This window comes from Scyliorhinus torazame, chromosome 7 (genome assembly GCF_047496885.1).
Source record: "Scyliorhinus torazame isolate Kashiwa2021f chromosome 7, sScyTor2.1, whole genome shotgun sequence".
In the NCBI taxonomy this organism is placed as follows: Eukaryota; Metazoa; Chordata; class Chondrichthyes; order Carcharhiniformes; family Scyliorhinidae; genus Scyliorhinus; species Scyliorhinus torazame.
This window is the reverse complement of record NC_092713.1, coordinates 258158270-258171476: the sequence shown is the minus strand read 5'-3', so window position 1 is coordinate 258171476 and position 13207 is coordinate 258158270.

The following is a 13207-nucleotide window of genomic DNA, read 5'->3' as shown; positions in this document are numbered from 1 at the left end:
CAGAGGCATAGCCATGTTCCCATTGTTCGATCGAGAGTAAATGTGTGTAAAGGACGTTATGACTCTTGCTATGTGCTTGCAGGAATACTGCAAGGGCACTTAAGAGTTGTTGTCACATCGCAAAAAGGCATTACTCGTCGCAAAAAGGCAATTGGTGTTGAGAATTATATTCAGGTTGAGGGAAACAAAAGAGAAAAACTGAGAAGCAAGAGCAGGAATAAGAGTTAATGGACCCTACAGAAACTGCAAAATATTGTCAAAGGTAATAGGCAGACTGCTATTAACTACAAAGGTGGCTAGGAATCAAGAAGAACTCATGGTCCCAAGAAGAATAGAATACAAACAGTGGTGTGATGAAGCCAGAATTCAGAGAATTATTAATGATCTTAACCATGGCATGACAAGGGCCTCTGCACATCTGCATTTCTATTGGAATGTTTTCATTAGGTGCAATGCAAATAATAAAAAATAGATTACATTAGTCTAAAATATTTTAAAGAACATAAAACATCTATATTTTTTCTTTATTCTTTCATAAGATGTGCATGGCCATGCCTTCCTACCCATCCCTAATTGGCCTGAACCGTGTCCAACACTAGGCCATTTCAGATAGTAGTTAGGAGTTAACCACATTGCTGTGGGTCTGGATTCAGGTGTAGCCCAGACAATTTAAGGATGGCAAACGCCTTCCCTAAAGGACATTCATGGACATTCCTTTGTAACAACCAATGATACTTCCATGGGCACCATTACTGAGATGTGCTTTCTTGATTAATAAGGGGATCAGGGGTTATGGGGAGAAGGCAAGAGAATGGTGGAGTAGACTCGATGGGCCAAGTAGCCTAATTTTGCTCCTGTGTCTTATGGTCTAATCCCAGATCTTTGTTAGTTGAATTTAAATTTCATCAGCTGCCACGGTGGGATTTTAACCCATGTCACCAGTGCATTAATCTGGGCCTCTGGATTACTAATCCAGTGACATAACCATTACTCCACCGTTCATAACCTTTACTGGCTTCTTGGGTTTCTGCCAATGAGCCACACAATTTTGCCAAACAAATTAATCTGTACTGGCCTATATTGGATTTAGGGCCTGTCTCTCCACCTCACCATCAATAGACTATTCACTCATGTGAAACCCACATGCAGTGTGTGGATGGTCTGGCCTGTAAAAGTTACTTCTTCAAAGTAAGCACTACTTCTTATTTGGAAAGACAGATTTTGTTTTGCCTTATTATATTGCAATTTCTGAATTTTCATTAGTACACTGACCTTTGTTAGTGTTTAGGGCTGAATTTTTGAATTGCAAAACATTTATTTCCCACTCTGTGTTTGCCTGGCACACTTACCCTCCTTGCCAGTCTCAATCGTTGGCAAAGGCTGACAAACGTTTAAATTCATTTTGAATAATATTAAACTCCATCTGCAGCTGTTTGTCTTTAAATTGAAGCTAGAAGATAGGTTTTCTACAGGCGAGGTTAGGCAGACTGTCAGCACAAAACGAAAATATATTGGGAACCTATTCACAAGGTTTTTTTCACAGTCTTCACTGTGTTAGCAGTTCATAAATAGTGCCAGAAGTTAGTTAAGGCAGCATTATTAAGTGCAAAACATTCCAAGCCAAACTCTGCCATTAAAATGATTCCCCTAAGCATTCTCAGTTGGAGGTCCGTAGCGCAATGGGTCCCCTGTCTCTCAGCCAGAAGTTCTGGGTTCACGTCCCATGCCAGGATTTATAACATGACCAAAATGGTTGGATATCAACCTGAACTCGTTCCAATATATAGCAGGTGGTGTAAGCAGGAGAGATTCCTGGGCAACCATCTAATGGAAAGTAAAATTGGAGCCTCTACCATCACTATTCAATGTGCATGTCTTTTTTTCCAAAAATATATTTTATTCATAAAATCGTTATTGTCACAAGTAGGCTTACATTAACACTGCAATGAAGTTACTGTGAAAAGCCCCTAGTCGCCACACTCCGGTGCCTGTTCGGGCACACAGAGAGAAAATTTAGAATGTCCAAATTACCTAACAGCACGTACTTCGGGAATTGTGGGAGGAAACCGGAGCACCCGGAGGAAACCCACGCAGACACAGGGCAAACTTGCAGAATCCGCACAGACAGTGACTCAATCCGGGAATCGAACGTGGGACCCTGCCGCTGTGAAGCGACAGTGCTAACCACTGTGAACATTTCAACTTGTAAATTGCAGAAAGTGCCATATAACGCGACTTGCCTCCATAAGGTGTGTTTCACTTTTTGTTGCCCCAATACAATTGTAATTCTTTTGACATTTTCAATATGCATTCCATGTTGGTCTGAGGGCAAACATTTCAAATTGAAAAATTACAAAGAGTGCAATAGAATTCAAATTTCCTTCATGCAGCATGTTCCTCTCTGAGGCATCCTAATACAATTACAATATATTTGTATTCCTGTTCAACAACACTGCAAGTTGCCACAGCAACTCGTATCCTTGGGTGGCTCAGTTGGCTGGATGGCTGGTGTCATGGGTCCGGACCAGAACCCCAATCTTTTGCTGAGATGCCGGACTAGAACCCACAACTTGCATTTGGTAAAACTGCGAGAAAATTCCAGTGCACCACATGAATGATATAACTGACCAGTAGACAGCTTTCACGGTAAAACAAACATTAATTTAAACACAGAATTAAGCATATTAGCAACAAAGAAATAGCTTTGCAGTTAACAGGTATGATATCTTAACTTGCTTTCTGAAACCTGCCTCTACATTCCAATTAAACACACCCAAATATTTTAAACACCACTTATAAATAAGGTTAACAACCAGGTTTTACCTGCTTATCTTGAGACCATCTTTGGGAGAGAGGTATTTCTTTGGAAGTAACTTGAACCCTGTCTGTCCAGCTTGATGTTCCAGAGGCAACTGATAAACCTGCCCCCCCCCCACCCATTAACTATAGCACATGCAATCTAAAAGCCCACCACATTCTTGTGTCTCGTTACAAAAGGTAACGCTGACCCACTAAAAATCAATAATATTTCCCCTTTGTAATCACAGCAAAAATATTAAGTACAGACTTTAAAATATGAACCTTTCTCATATTTGTCACACTGTGTGGTGAGATTGGTGGCAGTTGCATGGGGCTTGATCTGTATACAGGTTGGGGTGGATTTGGGACATGCCTCCTTGCCTTACCTGCGGTGGAAATCGCATTGCTGTAGATCAGTCATTTTCAAACCCTGGGTCGCGACCCGTGGGTGGGTCGCGGGTGGGTGTCGGGGGGGTTGCGGGGTCATGCGTCATGGCATTCCTGATTGCAGGACCATGCATTGCGGCGTTCCCGATCACTCAAGCAGTGCTCATCGGCGGGGCCGGCTTTTTAAAAATGCTGGCCGTGACCAGCTTTCAGAATGACAGCCTTCCTGGGCATGCGTGCCCCCTCAGCAGTGCGCAGGCCCAGAGCCCAGAGAGGCAGAACACCTCCTCCTGACGTTAGTGTGCTGACCCAGGAGCAGATTTGTTTTTAAATTGCTGGAGTCTCCCTGCTTGGAGCGGCAGCAGAGAGCTGGTCACGTGATTGTACACTGATGTCACATGTTCTGCGCGCGAGAGAGATTCCTCCACTTTGCAGCGGCCAGCAGTACTGGTGTGAACTCCAGGGCCTCCTGTGAACACCCAAGAAGAAGGTGAAAACAGGAACAAATTGCATAATTATCGTTACTTGAGGTATTGGTTTATAAATGGTGCCACTGCAAACCAGGATTCAAAGTTCATGGCCGGGATTATCCGACCCTACGCCGGGCCGGAGAATCGGCGGGGAGGTGGGGGCATGAGAATCCCGGCACGCCGCCCCTTCGCCGGCCCATCGATTCTCCGACGCCGATTTTTGGGCGCCCACGGATCGCCGGTCGGGGGCCGTTGAAAGCGCCTCCCCCCCCCCGGCGATTCTCCGGGCCTCGACGGGCTGAGTGCCGGCTGAGTTTGGCCGGGTCCTGCCGGCATGTGTTACTTATGGTCCCACCCGGCGGGACCTCGGAGTTCTGGATGCGGGGGCCGTCCTGGTAAGGGGGGCCTGACCGACGCTCGGGGCCCACCGATCGGCGGGCGGGCTAGTTCCGTTGGGGCCTATGTTCCTCCACTCCATGCCCCTGTAGGGCTCTGCCATATTGCCCGGCACGGAGACAGGAACCCACGCGCATGCGCGAATTCGCACAGACCGTGGCGCCTGCCGTGGCGCGATGGCCTTCGGGCGCCGGAGCTGCGGACACCAATCCGGCGCCACACTAGCCCCCTAAGAAGGGGTGGATACCTACCACTTGAGACCCGGGGCGAAATTCTCCGGAAACGGCGCGATGTCCGCCGACTGGCGCCCAAGACGGCGCAAATCAGACGGGCATCGCGCCGCCCCAAAGGTGCAGAATGCTCCGCATCTTTGGGGGCCGAGCCCCAACCTTGAGGGGCTAGGTCGGCGCCGGATGAATTTCTGCCCCACCAGCTGGCGGAAAAGGCCTTTGGTGCCCCGCCAGCTGGCGCGGAAATGACATCTCCGGGCGGCGCATGCGCGGAAGTGTCAGCAGCCGCTGATGGCATTCCCGCGCATGCACAATGGAGGGAGTCTCTTCCGCCTCCGCCCTGGTGGAGACCGTGGCGGAGGCAGAAGGGAAAGAGTGCCCCCACGGCACAGGCCTGCCCGCGGATCGGTGGCCCCCGATCTCAGGCCAGGCCACCGTGGGGGCACCCCCCGGGGCCAGAACACCCCGCGCCCACCCCAGGACCCCGGAGCCCGCCCGCGCCGCCTTGTCCCGCCGGTAAGGTAGGTGGTTTAATTTACGCCGGCGGGACAGGCATTTTAGCGGCGTGACTTCGGCCCATCCGGGCCGGAGAATCGCGCGGGGGGGGCCCGCCAACCGGCACGGCGCGATTCCCGCCCCCACCGAATATCCGGTGCCGGAGACTTCGGCAACCGGTGGGGGCGGGATTCACGCCAGCCGCCGGCAATTCTCCGACCCGGCGGGGGGTCGGAGAATCTCGCCCCTGTTGACAGCAGAGCGACTTGCGCCGCTTTTCACGCTGGCGTCAGAACGTGGCCGCGAGATTGGAGAATCCCGGCCTATGTGTGTTATATGCAAGGAAGCACTGGCAAATAAAAATTTTCAACCCTCAAAACTTCAAAGACATTTGAAGGCTAAGCATGGCAAGTTCGAGGACAAACCTCGTGATTTTTTCCAATGGATGCAGTGAGATCTTAAATCATCAGCGAGGTCATTATCAGAAGTGTAACATTGAATAACAAAGCAAGTGAGATTGTGAGGACCAAGCAGCCTCACCTGTCACATTAAAGGTAAATAAAAATGGCTGGTCGCAAAGGTTGGCCGGCGTGGGTCGTGAAGGTTGGCTGGCATGGGTCCCGAAGGATGGCCGGTTGGTAAAATGGGTCTCGGGCAAAATGTTTGAAAAACACTTCTGTAGATTGAAATTGCCTTCAGCAAAGAACAAAGATGACGTGTCCTCCGTTTTTGAACCTTCCTCTGATCTATGTGCTGAGTCCCGAATGGCCTAATTTGCAAAAGTCAAGGTGAGGGCCAGTGAGACTGCAGCTTGGAATGTCTTTGCACTCCAATCACATTCTGGGTAACTTAGAGTGAGATTAACCAAGTGCAGCAGCTGCCAGAATCAAAGTAAAAGTGATGAGTTTGTGATACAAGAGTCTCAAGATTTTGAATACAGATTTCTGAAGCACAGGACACAGATGAGCAGCCTTACCAGCTCATATACCAACACCTGGGTATATAAAGGCAGCACAGGTCATATAAGGAACTTTCTGATGAGTTGTGCATAAGAGGAGTGTGCTTTATTACACAGACCAAAGGATATCCTGTCACATATTCTCGGTGAACCTGCAACCATGCTCATTTGCTCCTCTACTCTCTCCGTGAGTGTTTATGTTCAATTTTCATGGCATAGGGTCATTTCCAGCACCTATGGGCGACCTGTGTGGTCTATATTAGCCATGCAAACAAATTATAAAGACCAAAAAGCAGATGTCGTTCGCAGTTTTGAGAGAAAATTGACGGATTTCTTAAGTAATGTTTTATTTAATTGGAACCTAGCTCCTTTGTGTCAAACATTTTCATTCTTTATCCAGTGTTGTTGTAGTGCAGCAACTTTAAGGTGCATGCCCTCGTGCTCCATGTGGCTGACTCAGGGCCTATCATGCAGGAGCGCACAAACCCCGGCAATGGGGGATCAGCATGGGTCCTGGGGAGCGGGGTTCTGGTCAGAGTGAACCCAGGAGCCAAAGTGTTAACACCTACATTAGAGACTCTGTGCCTATACATAAGTTACCCTTGTTGGTTGCCTATAGACACTTTGTTCTTCATTACTACCGCCTATCTGGGGGGGCACGGTCGCACAGTGGTTAGCACAGTTGCTTTGCAGCTCCTGGGTCCCAGGTTCAATTCACAGCTTGGGTCACTGTCTGTGCGGAGTTTGCACTTTCTTCCCGTGTCTGCATGGGTTTCCTCCGGGTGCTCCTGCAGCCAAAGATGTGCAGGTTAGGTGGATTGGCCATGCTAAATTGCCCTTAGTTTCCAAGAAATGTTGGTTGGGGTTACTGCGTCATGGGGATAGGGTGGAGTCATGGGATTAAGTGGGGAGCTCTTTCCAAGGGCTGGTGCAGACTCGATGGGCCGAATGACCTCCGACTGCACTGGAAATTCTATGATACTATGAAACTATGATACCTAGTATTGCCTCGAGCCAGGACGTTGGCAATGAGTATAAACCGAATCGATCGCAAACCCGCAGTCGTAAAATTTGAGGGGGGAAGGAAAGCCTCCAAGATGAACGCAGAGTCAGAAATGGTCATCAATCCCAGAGAATAGTGAGTGAAAAATGCCCACGATTGGGAATTTAGACCCATTCGATCAGGGGGCTGAAGACTGGAGCCAGTATACTGAGCAGCTGTTACTTCTTCATGGCAAATAAAATAATGGTGGAAGATTAACAGAAAGTTATCCTATTAACAGTTTGTGGGCCAACAACCTACAACCTTATAAGTAATTTGACAACCCCGGAGGCTCCTGACACAAAGTGGCGAAGCTGGCCAGGGGGCATTTCAACCCCAGACCCTCAAACATACATCAGCGATGCAACTTCAATTCGGCTGTCAGGGACCCAGGAGAGACTATCTCCATTTTCATTGCCAGACGCAGGCACATGATCGAGCATCGCAAGTTTGGTGTAGCACTAGGCGACCTGCTGCGTTTAGTATGTGGTATTAACAACATATGTGTGCAAAAGATGCTTCTGGCTGAAACAAAGATGACCTTAGACATGGCAATCAAGATCGCCCAGGCGACCAAGTGCACTGAGAGAGGTGCGATAGAGTTTCCAAGTGTGCAAGAGGGCAAGGTGAACCAGTTGTGGGGTGGGGGCTGCAAGGGACACAGTCAGGTCAACAAACACAGAGGAGGTTCAGGCACGATCCCAGGAACAGGATCGTAGTCAATGGCCAGGGAAAAATTGGGTCGTCAGCCCAAGAGTCAAGACGACTCTTATCAGTGTGGGGGAGACCAAACCTAGGAATCGGGCCGCTGGAATGTATTTGTTTTTGGTACAATAGAAAGGGCCATATTCAGGCATGTTGCCACAGCCAGAATGTGCCAATTCAAAGAAAAGCAGCAAACCACTACACCAGTAAACAAATTGGAGAAGAATTCAGATGAGGAGTCTGAAACATACAGGCTGAAGGTGGTGAGAGTGACCAAAACAGCCCCAATTGAGATAATCCTCACAGTAAATGGAAGACCTCTAAAGAAGGAGGTCGACACCAGGAGGTCCCACCGTTGTGGGAGAACAAATTTTTAAATATCTTTGAGGACGTGTTCAGTTTTTGAACTTGAGTGAAACAATACCCTAACATACAAGGAGGAGACCCAAAAGAGTTTGGAAACAACAGTGACCCTGGTGTCAGGTGCCATATCAGCAACAAGATGCCCAGATGCCTGTGATCATTGTTGAAAGACATCAACCAAGCCTGATGAGGCGAGAATGAACTGGTTGGAAACATTTTAAATCTTGAGCAGCATCTTTCATGAAGTCTTATGCAGATACAACGATGTGTTCCAGAATGAGTTGGGTTGAATAAAGGGAGTAAAGGCCAAGATTGATGCCAACCCAGACTCAATATCCAAGTTTTTTAGAGCCAGACCAGTCCCTTACACCTTGCACCAAAAAGTGGAAGCCGAACTTAAACGCCTGGAAGAACTGGGAATCATCACAACCATGCGGTTTTCAGAATGGGAAGCCCCCATCATCCCTGTATTAAAGCTGGACTGCTCCGTTAGGATATTCAGGGCTGACAATCAACCAGTAGATAAATACACAATCCACAAATTGAAGTCATTTATGCTTCACATACACCAAACTCAACCTCAGCCATGTGTACTTGCAACTGGAACTGGATGAAGATTCCCAAAGATTTGCAACAATTAACACGCAATACACCAGATTACCTTTTGGCATCTCCTCGGCCTTATGATATTCCAGCGTGCAATGGAGAATCTCTTTCATGGCATCTCAAAGGTTGTGAACTACCTGGATGATCCCTATAAACTGGAACATCACCTAAGCAGCACCTTGCAAGTTTAGAAGAGGTGTTGAGACGATTCAGAGATGCGGAAATCCAACTCAAATGCGAGAAAAGCATTTCCAAAGCTGGTGATGTCACTTACCTAGGGTTCAAAGTGAATTCAAAAGGCCTGCACCCACTTAGAGACAATGCCAGAACCATAAGAGAATCCCCGGCACCTAAGAATGCGGCAGAATTTAAAGTCCTTCTTCGGGATGGTAAACTATTATTATTATTTTATTCTCAACCTAGTAATGAAATTGGCATCATTGCATATTCTCTTGAGAAGAAATGGGTGATGGCATTGGAAGGAACCACAGGAACAACACTTCCAACATGTTAAACAGGTTTTACAGAGCCTACTGGTTCATTTTGACCTGAAAAAAAACCACCATTATGATCTGCGATGCCTTGCCGTAAGGGATAGGGGCTGTTCTATCCCATACAATGGAGGATGGCTCAGAGAGGCTAATTGCCTTTGTCTCAAGAACACTAACTGAATCTGAGCGTAAGTACGCATTAATTGAGAAGAAAGGCCTTGCCACAATCTACCCGTCAAGAAATTTCACCAGTATGTTTACGGCCAACGTTTTATAATAATACCAGACAACAAACCCCTGCTGGGGCTCCTTCATGGAGGTAAGCCGCTCCCCCAACCTCCTCTGCCAGAGTACAATGGTGTGTCCAGTTGCTGGCGACCTATGACTACATCTTTCAATATTAGCCAGGTACACAGATTTCAAATGCTGAAGCATTGAGTCGGCTCCCACTACCCAAGAACCTAGCACCCTGTCGGTATCTCAAGAAATGGACTTAGTATTGAACCTTTTGGACACCTTGCCTGTTTCGGCTGGCTACATAAAGACTTGGATACAACGCGACCCAATCCTGACAAAGTGAGACGCATGATCTTAACCGGGTGGCATCACAACAAATCCGACCAATTAAGATCATACCTCACTTGTAAGGACGAATTCATTTGTGAGGATGGAGTCATAGTCTGAGGTTTTTGAGGAGTAGTGCCACCCCTGGCCTGAGAGCCCTTGTTGCAAGAATTACAGAGTGCCCACCCAGGCCAGACAAAATTGAAAATGCTCATTCAAAGTGGTTGGAGGTTCAAGAGATGGTGATGACGCCTCAACGGCCAGAGTAGAGACCTTGCATTGGGTGTTTGCTCCCAAAGTCATCGTGTTGGACAATGGCAGCCTCTTCACTGGGGAGTGTAGCGCACAAAGACTCCCGAGAGACGAATAGAGGTGAAGTCGATGAGGCTTTATTAAGCGTGACTCGTTCCCCGCAGTTCAGCAACAGACTGGAGCTGCGGGGAGAATTCCTGGTTCTTATACTCCGCCTTCAGGGCGGAGCTAGAGATCAACAGCCAGCCAGGACCCGGGATCTGTCAGCCAATGACATCACGGCTTCACAGTCCCACATGACCCCTAATGCATACTACCACATTCACCCCTTGTTAAAAATGAACCCGGCGGGGTGGTGCTTCGCATGGTGGTAGGGGTTTACAAGGCTGGTCCTGGGAGGAAAAAAAAACTTTTGCATGTCATTACAGTGCCCTACACTGGGCTATGTACAGGGTTATTTGTTTTGAACTATTTACAGTATTCGTAAGAGGGAAAAAGAAAAAACACATTCTCGTTAAAGTCCACAACATTCTAGTGTTACACCGATGCGACGAGTCGGGCGGGTGGTCTGGTCGTCCTTGTCGATCGCCTCAGCCCCGGTGGTGGTGGTGCTTGTTCTAGTGTTGTCGCCTCCGGGAGCTTTACGGTTTCAGCTTCAGCTTTACTTCTGGTCGGACCTGGGAGGAGGACCGATCCTCCCAGGAAGTGGGCTGTCGCGGGGTGCGCCGGTGGCAGGGAGGGGGTGATTGGTGTCGAGGGGGTGTGTGTGTTGCCGGCGGGAGCCAGATCTCGCAGGGAGACCGTGTCCTGTCGGCCGTCGGGGTACTCCACGTAGGCATACTGCGGGTTCGCGTGGAGGAGGTGAACCCTCTCGACCAACGGGTCCGACTTGTGCGCCCGCACATGTTTCCGGAGCAAGATGGGTCCTGGGGCCGCCAGCCAGGTCGGCAGCGACGTTCCAGAGGAGGACTTCCTGGGGAAGACAAGGAGGCGCTCATGAGGCGTTTGGTTAGTGGTGGTACATAGTAGTGACCGGATGAAGTGGAGGGCGTCCGGGAGGACCTCCTGCCACCGTGAAACTGGGAGATCCCTGGACCGTAGGGCCAGTAGGACGGTCTTCCAGACCGTGCCGTTCTCCCTCTCAACTTGCCCGTTCCCCCGGGGGTTGTAGCTGGTCGTCCTGCTCGAGGCTATACCCTTGCTGAGCAGGAACTGTCGCAGCTCGTCACTCATGAAGGAGGACCCCCTGTCGCTGTGGACGTATGCGGGGCAACCGAACAGTGTGAATATGGTGTTAAGGGCTTTAATGACTGTGGCCGCAGTCATGTCAGGGCAGGGGATGGCGAAGGGGAAACGGGAGTACTCGTCCACCACGTTCAGGAAGTATGTGTTGCGGTCGGTGGAGGGGAGGGGCCCTTTGAAATCCAGACTGAGGCGTTCAAAGGGACGGGAAGCCTTGATCAGGTGCGCACTATCCGGCTTGAGAAAATGCGGTTTGCACTCTGCGCAGATGTGGCAGTTCCTTGTGACTGTACGGGCCTCCTCCACGGAGTAGGGGAGGTTGCGGGACTTTATAAAATGGTAGAACCGAGTGACCCCCGGGTGGCAGAGGTCCTCGTGGAGGGTTTGGAGACGGTTAATTTGTGCGTTGGCACATGTGCCGCAGGATAGGGCATCGGACGGCTCGTTCAGCTTTCCGGGACGGTACAAGATCTCATAGTTGAAGGTGGAGAGCTCGATCCTCCACCTTAAGATCTTGTCATTTTTAATTTTGCCCCGCTGTGCATTATCGAACATGAAAGCTACCGACCGTTAGTCAGTGAGGAGAGTGAATCTCCTGCCGGCCAGGTAATGCCTCCAATGTCGCACAGCTTCCACTATGGCTTGGGCTTCCTTTTCCACTGAGGAGTGGCGGATTTCTGAAGCGTGGAGGGTTCGGGAGAAAAAGGCCACGGGTCTGCCCGCTTGGTTAAGGGTGGCCGCTAGAGCTACATCGGAGGCGTCGCTCTCGACCTGGAAGGGGAGGGACTCGTCGATGGCGCGCATCGTGGCCTTTGCGATATCCGCTTTGATGCGGCTGAAGGCCTGGCAAGCCTCTGTCGACAGAGGGAAGGTAGTGGTCTGTATTAGGGGACGGGCCTTGTCTGCGTACTGGGGGACCCACTGGGCGTAATATGAAAAGAACCCCAGGCAGCGTTTTAGGGCTTTTGAGCAGTGAGGGAGGGGAAATTCCATGAGGGGGCGCATACGTTCGTGGTTGGAGCCTATTATCCCATTGCCCACTACATATCCCAAGGTGGCTAGCCGGTTTGTGCTAAAAACGCACTTGTCCTCGTTGTATGTGAGGTTCAAGGCTTTAGCGGTCTGGAGGAATTTTTGGAGATTGGCGTCGTGGTCCTGCTGATCGTGGCCGCAGATGGTTACGTTGTCGAGATACGGGAACGTGGCCTGCAACCCGTGTTGATCAACCATTCGGTCCATCTCCCGTTGGAAGACCGAGACCCCGTTTGTGACGCCAAATGGGACCCTTAGGAAGTGGTATAATCGCCCGTCTGCCTCGAAGGCTGTGTACTTGCGGTCACTTGGGCGGATGGGGAGCTGATGGTAGGCGGACTTGAGGTCCACGGTGGAGAAGACCTTATATTGGGCAATCCGATTGACCATGTCGGATATGCGGGGGAGAGGGTACGCATCTAGCTGTGTGTACCTGTTGATGGTCTGGCTATAGTCTATGACCATCCTTTGCTTCTCCCCTGTCTTTACTACTACCACCTGTGCTCTCCAGGGACTATTGCTGGCCTGGATTATGCCTTCCTTCAGTAGCCGCTGGACTTCGGACCGAATAAATGTCCGGTCCTGGGCGCTGTACCGTCTGCTCCTAGTGGCGACGGGTTTGCAATCCGGGTGAGGTTTGCAAACAAGGATGGGGGCTCAACCTTGAGGGTTGCGAGGCCGCAGATAGTGAGTGGGGGTATTGGGCCACCGAATTGGAAAGTTAGGCTCTGCAGATTGCACTGGAAGTCTAATCCCAGTAATGTGGGCGCGCAGAGTTGGGGAAGGACGTAGAGCCTGTAGTTTTTAAACTCCCTCCCTTGCACCGTTAGGGTCACTATGCAGAAGCCTTTGATCTGTACGGAGTGGGATCCTGCAGCTAGGGAAATCTTTTGCGTACTGGGACGGATGGTCAAAAAACAGCGTCTTACCGTGTCGGGGTGGATGAAGCTTTCTGTGCTCCCGGAGTCGACCAGGCATGGTGTCTCGTGTCCGTTGATCAGCACCGTTGTTGTCATCGTCTGGAGCGTCCGGGGCCGTGCTTGGTCCAGCGTCATTGAGGCCGGACGTGGTCGTAGTGCTTCAGCGTCTTCCTCGAACCCCGTGGAGCCGTCGATGCTGGGGTCCATTGTTGCCGTCCAAGATGGCGGCGGGGGTGAACAAAATGGCCGCCCCCA